Below are 13,550 nucleotides of genomic sequence, written 5' to 3' on the forward strand. Positions count from 1 at the left end.
GCACGCCTTTGAGTTTGAAATGCTAGTATGATGAATCGAGGTGCTTCCAACTGCACTGATGTTTTAATAGCCCAAGTATGTGTGGACGCTGTAGGTAGGACTGGGTATTCAAAAAGCTCCCACTATCGGAAAGTTAGTGGTAAGTAGGTGCCAGCATTCAGAACTTCTAAGAGCTTCAAGCGCTCCTCGTCGGCAACGGTGATGTGAGGCATTTTCCATGATATGCTATTAATCCTGATTTGAACATTCTCTGCAGCTGTTTGAGAGAATGAATTCACGTCACTTGCACTTCTCACCAAAATAAGTTCCTGTTTAGCGTTGATAATTATTCGCTGCATATCCTCAAAATAACCCATAAGCATTTTTAGTGGCACGCACGCGGTAAATCAGCTTTGTCCACCCTCCCCATCCGCTGCATCTATGAACCACCCAGCATTTTCCAAACTGTTTGAATCAGAGGGTGAGGCTGAAACGTACGTCTTAAGGGCTGATGTAATGCCAACATTTCTAGTTCGGTCTATTTCAGTTCCGTTGAGGTCATAGCGTATCTCTTGAAACAGGAATGCTACGGCATTTCGAGTGAGCTTCGAGAGCGGTACGGCAGCCCCGTCAGCTTTCTTAAATGTGTAGTCCAGATAGAGGAAGCTCTTGCTTGGCAGTGTTACCGCGTCCTGATGCTGGATAACAATCCTAATTTCATAATTTTTGTTAAATGTGCTTGAAGCGTAGGGTTTGTGTGAGTGGTATTCATGACGAATAATTCGGTCATCATACTCTACTGACTGAGTTACGTTGAGCGACGTCATTCCGCGGCTTTAAACCTGCTGAAATGAGGAATTCGCAATTAAGGCGTGTTATCACCTTGCCCTTCCGCGTTGCACTAACGGGTTGTGAGCCTGGTGTGCTAGCTTTATACCTTATTCCCATCTCGCCTTAGATGCAGGCGTACAATGATCTCTTCTCCTCTAAAGTTAACAAGCTGATTATTCTGATCCACAATACGCAGTTTAAGGTAATCCAGTGTCTGAACAGTCACCGGGAGATATATAGCGTTTGTGGGGGCTTGAACTATTTTATATCCTGTGCCGACTGTAGGAAAGAATCCGTAAATTGAATGAATCAATTTATCGTTCAGGTATGAGTTTGTGGCAATATTACAATCAACGTGGATTGTACTCACTGGGAGTATATCCACCGCAAGATCTGATGCGTAAAATTTGCTTCCGTCCTTCATCAAAACATGATTCTTCGCAAAACCTAGCAGTGGACCAATTGAATGTCTCTGTGTAAAATCGATCGTAGCACTCTCTGTCCGTATTTCAGATTTAAGGGTACTAATGTTTGCGCGTAGTTCAATACCTTTTTCTGGCTGTTTTAAGAGTTCGTTTAAATCATCAATATCGTAGGCTCCAGGTTGTATTTGTAGGATCTCCTTCCGACCGTCAATTTCAAGATGTAGTTTATTGTTGCTCTGTGTAATATTTGGAATGCTGTTATACGTCTCTAGACCAATCAGTGCAATACTCCAGTCCCCTGAATTTAAATCAAGCGGCGGAAAGTAATTTGCGCGTAATACTGATCCTCGCTCTTTTAAAGTCTGAGTGTACGACATTGCATCTAAACATCAAATGATGGTCATGTGTTCAATGACAGCTCTTTTATATATCGCGCACATGATCTGACGATGACGCGTTCTAGAGGGGGTTCGCCGTCGCTGTGATGAGGAACATAGCGCAGAGATGACCACAGAGATATGTGTTAAAGTCCTGATATCGCCGGACATTGTAGAAGCGCGTCTCTCGCTGGTGAAGTTGCGTTGTAATTTTTCAGGCGGCTGTAAATCGCCGAATGAATCGAAATACTGAACTGTATTTGGACTTTTCTTAACATACGCAACCCAATGGGTCCCTGGACCGCCAGCAACATCTAAATTTACAATTCCGCACTCATTAGTCCGCCACATGGTCTTCGATAATGTATTCCACATAAAGACGCCGCGGAATCCACGAATGTGAAGTTTTTGTTTAATAATTTTAACTAGATCTTTATTCGTGAGCGCTCGGTCGGGTAGGATAACTAACGGACTTTTTTTTTTATTTATGAAGAGACCTAGTCCTTTCCTGTATGGTGTCAAGTAGAGACCTTTTCCGATAGCTGCTGCCTCCATAGCGCGATCATGTCTTCTGGCTTCCTCTAGTTGGGCTTGTGCATTCTGTACGTTTTTGGCCGTTTTGGCTACAGCTGCGGCACCGCCTGTGAGTGAACCTATAGCGGACAGTGCTGCAAGGGCTGGATCGAGGAACGGGATAATTCCGCCCGAAGTCTTTGGTAGCGGTAGGACCCTAGGTGGTTTAATTGAAAGTCGTGTTTTTCTTCTTGTTCCCACCATTGAACACACGTTTAGCTGCAGACATCGAGGTGAGAATACAGTTTTTCAAACAATCGGGTTTGTTGTTCTTCTTCCTGTTCTTCTTCGTACGCAAAGCTGTTCGCGCTGCTTTCGTAATTCGTTTGAAATTCATCACACCCAAGCCCAACTTAATTTTCCCACGTATGGGTTTATCAACCACGAATGTAGCAACCCGTTGACCTATTCCGAGATCTTTTCTTCGCCTTATTTGCTTGGCTTTATCTGCTAATATCCGGTCGGCAACGTGGCGTGCTGGGAGATCCTTATTTGCTGCGTATGCGAGGTCGTGCTCAAGGCAGGCTTCGTCTAGTAGGTTAATACCTTTATCGCCTCGTGCCAGGCGCTTCTGAAGCTTTGTTCCAGGCCCACAGAAGTTATATCCGCGAATGTGCAATTCAACAGGCAACTTGTCGAGACCACCACCTCCACCTCTTATTATGATGTGCCTCCTATCGTGCATGGTACGCTACTGAGGAGATAGAGGTCTACTCTCCCCGTTTTATACTAACATGTCAGCTTCCATCCAACTGTTTTCTGATGATGGAAATCCTAGCCATTTAACCAGTGCTCTATTCCCACGACGTCTTATCACGCACTCGATGAGAAATACATCTGGTTCAGAACTCTTCTGCAATTCCTCCGTGTAAAAGCATCCTGCAATTTCTTCGCCCTAGCCATCCTTTAAGATATATATCCTAGGGTTGGTTCGCTGCACTTTGGACACTGTGAATATCTCAGCAGACCAAATTGATAAGTACAATTTCTCGAACGCTGTCTTGTGTTTTGAAATATGTACTAAGTCACCTATATTGAACCTCTGTTTGCGAGGGTCGAGCATTTTAATCCGGAAATATACTGCGCCCATGAGTGAATTATTGCGTACATCGATCGGTCTCATTTTTATTGTACTATGTTTGGTTCGATTATACTTTGCAATTATCTGTGAGAGGATATCTACCCACTTGTACGAACCGCGGAGATTAAACTGCATCCACATTTGAGCTTTGATTGTTCTGTTCAACCGCTCGACGATACTAGCTTTAAGGTGGATAAACGTGGAGCAGTGGTGTATGCCATACCGCGCCATCACAGTCTTGAAATGGTCATTGTAAAACTCCCCACCGTGATCGGTTTGAAGATTGGTCGGGCATCGATTCGTTCCTGTCTGCAACAGACCCTCGAACACCACAGCAATATTTCTACCGGTTTTCGTTTTCACAGTATGTTTTCAGAGTATGTATCAATAACCATTAAAATGTATTTCAATCCATTATTATGAGGTGAATATCGATTCATATCTACAAGATCAGCTTGCCAGAGGTCATCCAGCCCTTTAATCACGACATGTCTACGAGGGTATGTTTTGCGTGCTGGCTTGTGCAGTTCTCGAACCACGGTTTCCATCCTTATTCGATGATACCTCTCTCTCGAAGCTATGAGATTATGGATACAACCTCATTCGAATGAGCTGTATTGCACGCAGCAGCCGAAGCCATCAACAGTCGAAGTCTGTCTATTACTTCATCTGGGTCATCGTAATAAATATATATATATACTGCGGGACTTGATTGCTCACTCCTTTATGCTGAAAGTCTACACCCTCACTGACAATTTTAGTTTGCTCATTGAGTAAAGGTTGTATAATGGTAGTGCATTTAGAGTTTTCAGGCTTTTTCAGTGTTCCGTCGGGTTTTATGTACAGATCAGTCAAGTTAATTATTTCCCGACAGACTTTGCTATCATCGGTTGAGTATTTTAAGTTTTTTGATGGCCTTAGGAAGATTAGGTTCATTAAGCCAGGTGTTCTTTTAAACTCTGTATCCCCGATGCGTATTGTGCTATTGGATAAAGTTATAGTTTGAGAGCCCAGCATTTACGGTCTCGCATTCGGGAGGACGACGGTTCAATCCGCGTCCGGCCATCCTGATTTAGGTTTTCCGTGATTTCCCTAAATCACTCCAAGCAAATGCCGGGATGGTTCCTCTGAAAGGGCATGGCCGACTTCCTTCCCCATCCTTCCCTAATCCGATGAGACCGGTGACCACGCTGTCTGGTCTCCTTCCCCAAACCAACCAACCAACCATTTACGGTCTCGCTCTGCTGACACCAAGTGTTCTATCTATCTTAACTGTCGGATACTGGTTGGTGAATTCTGCGATTGGGTCATTATTATGCAAAGCTATCTTGGTGATAGATTCGGTAACAGTTTTAAAAGTTTCATTTAGTGTTTGCTCGCGGTCTATATGCCCCAACTTCAGCAAACGTAATTTCTCTCGAACTGCTTTGCGCGCCTGATTAACTTTATGCTTTGTCGACGTCTCGGAGGATACTTATCAGAGCTCTGAATATCACGTGGTTTTATATACGCTTTGTTGTACTTCTTCTTCTCCTTTTTTCCTACGCCACCTTCTTCAATAACAACGGCCTCGGCTTCTATCACGCCCTCAATTGCACTAATTCTGTTCTCTATCCGGTTTTGGTTAATGGCATGAAGTTTCTGGGTGTCCTTTAATTCCCTTGCGACTTTAAATAGTCTGAACTCAAGATTTTTAAATTTGATATCGGTGTGCATTCGGGCACTCTGTCTTTGCACACCTAATCTCTCAGACTGAGCGTCCGCCATGCGTGCGAATTTGTCCATGGTGAAGTGTTAACTGATGGGATAAGGTATTTTCGTACGTTTATATATAGAGAAAGTCTTGGAAGTTCCAGCTATACCAACCGTCATTTAGTTTACGGGTGTTATCAATAACGAGAAAGCCGTATTGTGAGTGGTTCCAGCAATCAGCACATATATTTACAAATTCATTGTACGACACGTCGGTCCCTACGTGAGCATGGTAAATGTGCTTTAAATTGAGGTTGTCTTGTTTGAATGCTATAATGAGATTTGCGTTGTCCCTCACCAGCTGTTTTGGGATCCTGGAATACGTTTGACTCAGATAAAATACATCAACACCCATATGACGGCCAAAGCAGAAATATTTACGGGTTTGATCTTGCTTTTCAACAGTGACATCGTCAAATATGAAGGAAGTGTTAGGCTTTACCTCTTAAGGTCGGGGGTCGTCGTCGCTTTCACTGAAGGCTCTGTACGTTACACCGTCTACTCCATCTAATATTTTCTTCAGTAACTGGTACTTGGGCTGAAAGAGTGTTTTGGAGAAGACGAAAAGGTACTCGAAGCGGACTCCGTCTATGTGCGTTAACAGAGCCATGAGGACATTTGTGTTACCATAGCTGGATGGACCTACAATTATAGCTCGTATGCTGTCGCGAAGGAGTGGTCCATTCTTGTTGGTCTTCTGGTCTTGGTCATCATCACAGGACCTGTCACCTACAACAAAGCCCTTCAGGCGAGGGTGTTTCACCCAGCCCGCCATGATACCTACTGTGGTAGGTCAAGGTGTGGAATACGCTTTTATATGATTAAAAATGTGTGTTTGTGTGTAGTCACTATAGCGCAGTCACCTTACCAACTGAGCTACAGCGGCTACACAATAGAATGAACTCGAGATGGTATATTTCAAGGGAAGGCATTCATATAGATTAACGTAGGTGACATTTTGTGTTGACAAATAAAAAAACACGCAATGACAAATTTAATATTATAAAATAATATATTTATTTATTAAAATATTTACAAATATGATCAGAATGAGGAAAAGTAAGAATATACCTTTTTAAGCGGTGCAGCAGAAGTACAGTATTTGGAAAATAGCTGCGTCTTGTTTGCTTGAAATTCAGCACGTATATCTCTTAATGTTATGGGTGAATTACAATAGTCCGGTATTCCACCAGTAAATTTGAGTTCAACAATTTCAACACTTATTCGAGGAATAGCACAAGACTTGGGCACTGGTGTTATACACATACTAAAACATTGTTCTATATCATCTATGTGGATGCTACATGTGTGAAGCCAGTTAATGATGTCGGTGTACACTGTCTGAACATATGGGCACCATCTATTTAGTCTCTCTATCCTACTAGTTAGAGCCATGTCTAAATTGAATAAGTTATCAACAGTGGGTTGATGCATGAAAATACTATAACCATCAGCACTTTTAATTTTTAGTGTAGCATCATCATACATTGATAGAATACTCACAGTTAGACTGCCACAGTACATGTCCTGGTAGGAGTGGGATGGATAATATTCGGCAGTCATACGATTCTTGATTTGTGTTTTTAAACGACACAGTTCATCCCACTCGTAGTCAGAAAATTTCACTTTAATATTTTTGAGCACGTTTTCCAGCACTAACACAGTTGAGAGGCTACCGCATTGTGAAACTTCAAGTCCTACATGGATACGTTTTGAACCACTAACTGTTAACACATAGCTTGCGGCGAATAGTAAATGATGAGGTGAAGCGGCGGTCGGTATCTTTTCATCCACGACATCCACACCAGCGCTGTTAGCCTGCAGTTCTTGCACTGATGGTGGGATGTCCCTTCTGAGATTATGATCAGTGGACGGCGCGTACGAAGGAGCCCAGTACTGTCAAGCCCCGTCAAGCGCAGCCTCTGGCACCGACATTAACACCTGGCTATCCTGCTCCAGCATGCTGAGAAGCTGAGCTACAGGATCCTGCGTGGACGAGTCCGATGCCTTCACGTGCGTGGACCGGGACATGCTGGGACCTGCTGATGCTGGCGTCACGGTTGGAGCTGCTAGAGGACCAAGACGAATATCCATAAGAAATGATGTGATGTTGACAGAGAAATAATAATAATAGCAATAATAATAATAATAATAATAATAATAAATTACATGTTGGATAACCACAGTGACTCCATAGAAGCGATGGAAAAGACAGATGCCTATAAATATGTAGGATAAAGACAAAAAATAGGAATAAATAATACAAATATTAAAGAAGAACTAAAAGAAAAATATAGACAAAGACTAATAAAAATACTGAAAACAGAACTGCCAGCAAGAAACAAGACAAAAGCTATAAATACATATGCTATACCAATATTGACCTACTCAATTGTAGTAGTGAAATGGAGTAACACAGACGTAGAAGCACTCAATACACTTACACGATCACAATGCCACAAATATAGAATACATCACATACATCCAGCAACAGAAAGATTCACATTAAGCAGAAAGGAAGAAGGGAGGGGATTCATCGACATAAAAAACCTATATTATGGACAGGTAGACAATTTAAGAAAATTCTTTATAGAACGAGCAGAATCTAGCAAAATACACAAAGCAATCACTCATATAAATACATCGGCTACACCACTGCAATTTCATAAGCACTTCTACAACCCTTTAGATCACATAACATCAACAGATACGAAGAAAGTAAATTGGAAAAAGAAAACACTACATGGCAAGCACCCGTATCATCTAACACAGCCACACATCGATCAAGACGCATCCAACACATGGCTAAGAAAAGGCAATATATACAGTGAGACGGAAGGATTCATGATTGCGATACAGGATCAAACAATAAACACCAGATATTACAGCAAGCATATTATTAAAGATCCCAATACCACAACAGATAAATGCAGACTTTGCAAACAACATATAGAAACAGTAGATCACATCACAAGTGGATGTACAATACTAGCAAATACAGAATACCCCAGAAGACATGACAATGTAGGAAAAATAATATATCAACAACTTGCCATAAAACATAAACTAATAAAACAACACGTTCCCACATACAAGTATGCACCACAAAATGTACTGGAGAATGATGAATACAAATTATACTGGAACAGAACTATTATAACAGATAAAACAACACCACATAACTAACCTGACATCATACTCACCAATAAAAAGAAGAACTCAACACAACTAATCGAAATATCCATACCCAATACAACAAATATACAGAATAAAACAGGAGAAAAAATTGAAAAATACATCCTACTGGCTGAGGAAGTCAAGGACATGTGGCATCAGGATAAAGTCGACATTATACCAATGATACTATCAACTACAGGAGTCATACCACACAATATCCACCAGTACATCAACACAATACAGCTACATCAAAACTTATGTATACAGCTACAGAAATCTGTAATTATTGATACATGTTCAATGACCCGAAAGTTCCTAAATGCAATGTAACATATACCGTACAGTTAAAAGGAAGTCACGCTTGATTAAGGTCTGTGTCACTTTCCATTTTTAACCAGACCTAAGGTCTGAGAAAGGAAAGAAGATAATAATAATAATAATTTGAGGACTTACTTTTCTGGTGCTGCTTGCTCCTCCTCCTATTCTGCTGTGGTGGTGACTGACGCTTCATCTTGACCGACTGGAACAGAGATGGAGGAGCTGCTGAGCCCTCCTTATATAGAAGCCAACTACGTCATCATGATGCTGTGCTACTATTGGTTGAATAAGGTGAATACGTGACCTATCGAAGTGCCCTCTAGCGGAGAACTCGTGAACTAGATCAGTTCGTCGCTCTGCTGGATCGGAGGTAGTCGTCTCTTGTGGGCTGGGAGCTTATATGTGGGCTTTAGAAAAGGTAGACAGTTCCAACAATAGCATATGTTTCCATGAGATAGGTAATGCATTTTTAAAGCATTTCGTTGGAGGGAATGTATTTGGATGACTGTGTTCTTGTTCTTATTCGTATGTTCCAGGATTAATGCACGTTTCCATTCAGCATGTAGGAGGTTATGGGGGCACTCCTCTGCTGTATGCTTGAAAACTACACTGCTGTTAAACTCATAGCGGTCGAACACCAATATCTCATCGATTGAACACATTCTGCAGGATGGGCTTCAATGGTATATACGTTGTATATGAATATGCTTACGCCAAAGCGAATTGGCGTCAACTGAACGTCTCTTGCGTTTTGGAAGCGTGAATGTCTGATGGTAAATAAGCCTGCAGTTTGCGCATGCCCATGAGCATATGCTGGTTACGAGATGCATCCTGGCTCCATCCCTCTGCATTGCCGAAATCTGCTGAACAGAATTATTGCTCTGACACTCCTCCATTATCATACGCTTCGACACCTCATGTAGTGAACTGTGGCTACAGTCCTCCCTCGAATGTCTACATGAAATGCAGTTATTGAAGGCTGCTCTATCACCCACATCCATCTCTATGATCGAACACATGGCAACGACAGCTCAGCAAAGACTGAATGTGCAGGAGAACGGTAATGGTAGTTCAGTGGAGGTAGTGCAATTGGCTTTCTTCCCACCAAAATCAACCATCTTCAATGACGTCATGGTGGCGCTCTCTGGTGGCAAGGGTATGAACTAACACAGGTGGATTGCATACACATATGCATGATATAAATAATAATAAATGATAATGAATGTTAATAAATGGTAATCAAAAATAATAAAGACAAATACGGTCTTTGCATGCATTATCCTGTTGTAATTCAAACTTCCCGCCATTTTTTTTTCTTCTGGAGGCTTAGGTTAGTCGACGTAGCACAATTCGACTATTTTGCTACAAAAATTCAAACTTCCCGCCATTTTTTCTTGAGGTTAGGTTAGTGGACGTAGCACAATTGGACTATTCTCCCGCCAAAATCCGCCATCTTGGATGAAGTCATGCGCTGTTGCCAATTCTACATGCCGCCATCTTGGATGACATCATCGCCGCCATCTTGAATAAATTTGGCAACAATGGAGAGTGGGGTGGTACCCCCATTGTCCCCCTAGTGGTGTAGCACTTAGCAGCCCCATCAGTCAAACAAATCAGTAACTGCTTGCACTGTACATGTTTGAGCATTGTCCTGCAAAATGATTGTGAGATCCTGCAGAAAGTGTCATCACTTCTGTCTCTAAGCTGGTCGTAGGTTGTGTTCCAAAAATAACATGATAGAGACGGAAGTGATGATACTTTCTGCAGGACCTGACCATCACTTTGCAGGACGATGCTCAAGCACATACAGTGCAAGCTGTTACTGATTAGTTTGGCTGATGGGACTGCTAAGTGCTATATCACCTGCTAAGTGCTGTACCACCTGACTACTGCACTTCCCTGACTTAAGCCCTCGTATGTTCAACTCGATTTCTAAACTGAAGGAAACACTTCACGACATTCGCTTCAGAACTTCTACAAATTCGTCAGGCAATAGATCGCGCCGCTCGAGCTGTCAACACAACTGGAACTGCTAAGATTATCCTAGGACTTCCACATCGTTGGCAACGGGTTATACACAATGCTAGTGACTACTTAGAAGGTCAGTAAAACTTTAAATACGTATCTATTTTCCACGAGCTGTAAATAAATACTTGCCGCTATTAAAATTCCAACCCTCGTAATACTCCACCATTCATCCATACATTACACTCACTTACTCTCCAGAAAAACACATACTTCGCAGCTCTCACTTATCTGGAAGGAAAGCAGCCCATGTGCGTACCGTTTCCTACAGGCAACTGAATCCACCCCTTGCGATATACCAGGCAACAATGACGTAAGATGTTTACATTTTTTGTCTAACAGTTAGAGTAAATGATTAAAAATACGTTTCAATACTTTGCTAATCTCTGTAAAACCGAGGTTCAAGGAGAGGAATACGGCGGTGAAATCAGAAAAGGTTTGCCTTCCGTAACATAACAGATGGAGTATTTCTTCACTGAATTGGAGTAAAACTAATAACTCATGTAAACGCGGAACTTTTGTGAAAATATTTGTGCAAAAGTAATGTACTCTATGAGACACTGTTTCAGACTACAATATGACGACTATCAATCCATTCATTCTTCTGCACAATGGAATCGTTTTAGAAACTGCAGCTTTTTTTCGTTGGTAACGAATGATACATGATTTGTTCACACAGCGAGTGGTGTACTGGAGTATTGTTTGCTTCGAGTCGTGAAAAAATGTTGTAGGCAACAGGTACGTGCGGGGGCAATCAATTTGAAACATAATGAAAGTGTATACTGTATCTATAAGTTGTGGTTCAGGGCTACTGTCAACTATGGTTCGGCATTTGTGTAATACAGGCATCAGTATCAAGATTTCAGAAAAGCGACTATATTTTAATTCCAACAGAGCTTGAGCCGATGGACGGCGCGTGAGCTGCAATACGATTAGCCCTGTGTACATAACATTGCTTGTGGGGACACCGGTGTTCGGATATGAACAATTATTGTTCTGTGACATAACATAGTGGTTGCCCACTTTGATGGTTCCTTGGAAAGGAATCATACGCGGCACAAACTGACGATGAATCCGCTCTGGCTGCCACGTCATAACGAATAGCGTCAGTGAGGCGACTGCTTGTTATAGCTTTGTAAATGACATGGTAGCCGCTCCAGTTGGACCTTGGTGTGCTGGCTTATGCAGGTTGCCGGAAACCAGGTGATCGTGGGATCGACTCTCTTTTAACGTTTGTGCCCTTTGTATATGGTATTCTGTCCGTGCGTCCTGGTAAGAACCTTGTGCGGCGCCGATTCCACTGAAATGGGGTCTATTGTGTCAGTGGGTAGACTGAGCAGGTCAAACAAAATACTGTACACTGACAAGTAAACAGACGACACGACATAGAAACGGTCAAATTCCTGCTAAGTATCCCGCATTCTTTAGTGAAATCAGTAACTATTACGTGTCAAAATAAACATGATTCTGCACACGCAAATTGTAATACATCGGTTCAGAGTTTTGTGGGAAAGAGCTGTTGAAGTAGCACATTATCCGATTCCGATGATTCAGAGCTTTAGTTTATAAACATGGAATGTGGCATGTGGGACTTTCACTGAATTGGTACAACTTATTTCCTGTGAGACCATGGTCAGCGTTTGATAGCTCACTCACAAGATATGTGCCTCATCAGCTTCAAGGCAACAGTTTCTCATGTCTCAGCAAGCATGAGTAAACGTGGGACTTCCCTCACTTAAGCAGGAGTAGATTCGACAAAGAAACGAGAAATAGTGGAATGTACTTTCAATAATTTCTGGGCTGACCTGAAAATAAGACAGTTTTACAAGAGATTGAGGAAAACTCATTTTGAAGTTATTATGTAAATATTACGAACAAGAAGCACAGCCAGAAGACAATAGAGTGCTTGCTAGTGGAAGCGGAAAGGGTAATGCAAATTCCAATATTAATTGGTGATGCTTAGCTTTGAGTGGAACAAAACTAAGATACTGGTTTGGAAAAAAAGGAAGGCAACTAATAGGGAGATATGTTATCGGTTGCTAACTAGGGAGATTTCCTAAGTATAAATCAGCGATTTTAGTGAAACTTGGCTTGTGTAGATGTGGCAGAACAGTGCAATACGTATTTTTATGTATGCGTGTAACTTCACATTTTATTGGTAAAACATACCTGAAAAGGTAATTTGGCATATTAAGTTTAGAGAGAATATCTTCGAAATGATGATATATAAGAAATATTCCTTATACTATAGTTGATATGCAATTAACGTTCTTCAAACTACATAATCAACTTATGTAATAAACTGGAGTTTTGCAAAATACCCCACCACCGTTAATTAATTTTGAAAAAGGAAAACTTTTTGTTACAGCATAAATTGAAGAAGTTTACAAACCACATGCATAGATTGAAATAACTCTGGTTACTGAAATATCATTTTTGCGAAATAGGCGGTACACAATGTGCTGTATGAGTGTTTTCAACATACTTAATTAAAATATCTAAACATTAGTTATTGTTGTAATGATTTCTTTTACTTATATTTGATTTGTGTTGTAAACTGTTATTTGACCTTTTACATTCATGCTTTTTTTGGTTTTTAGTTTACCATTTCACATAAATGTATTTCGTTAATTGAAATTACTAATTAACTTTTCCTTATAATTACAAAATCATTACAGAAATGATTATTTGTAGAGAAATGCTTAAAACGTAATGGTTTCTTGTATTATGCACATAAAATGAAGTAAGTTTCTTCACACAATATACATGGTTGTGAACACAATAGTCAACAAAATCCATCAGGATTAGAAATTGTCATGGATGATCCTCTAAATATCCTGATTTTTACTGGCATATTTCGGTACATTGGTAAGCCTTGGCGAAGAGTATTGATTATTTACTAGTAACTGTGGCTTGATGATATTGTTTCTCAAGTGAAGATTTACATCCTAATCATTCAACGGAACTAGATTCGTAAATCTTCCCACAAAGTTCTTCAAACATCGGAAGCCA

This window comes from Schistocerca cancellata, chromosome 4 (assembly GCF_023864275.1).
Source record: "Schistocerca cancellata isolate TAMUIC-IGC-003103 chromosome 4, iqSchCanc2.1, whole genome shotgun sequence".
Classification (NCBI taxonomy): domain Eukaryota; kingdom Metazoa; phylum Arthropoda; class Insecta; order Orthoptera; family Acrididae; genus Schistocerca; species Schistocerca cancellata.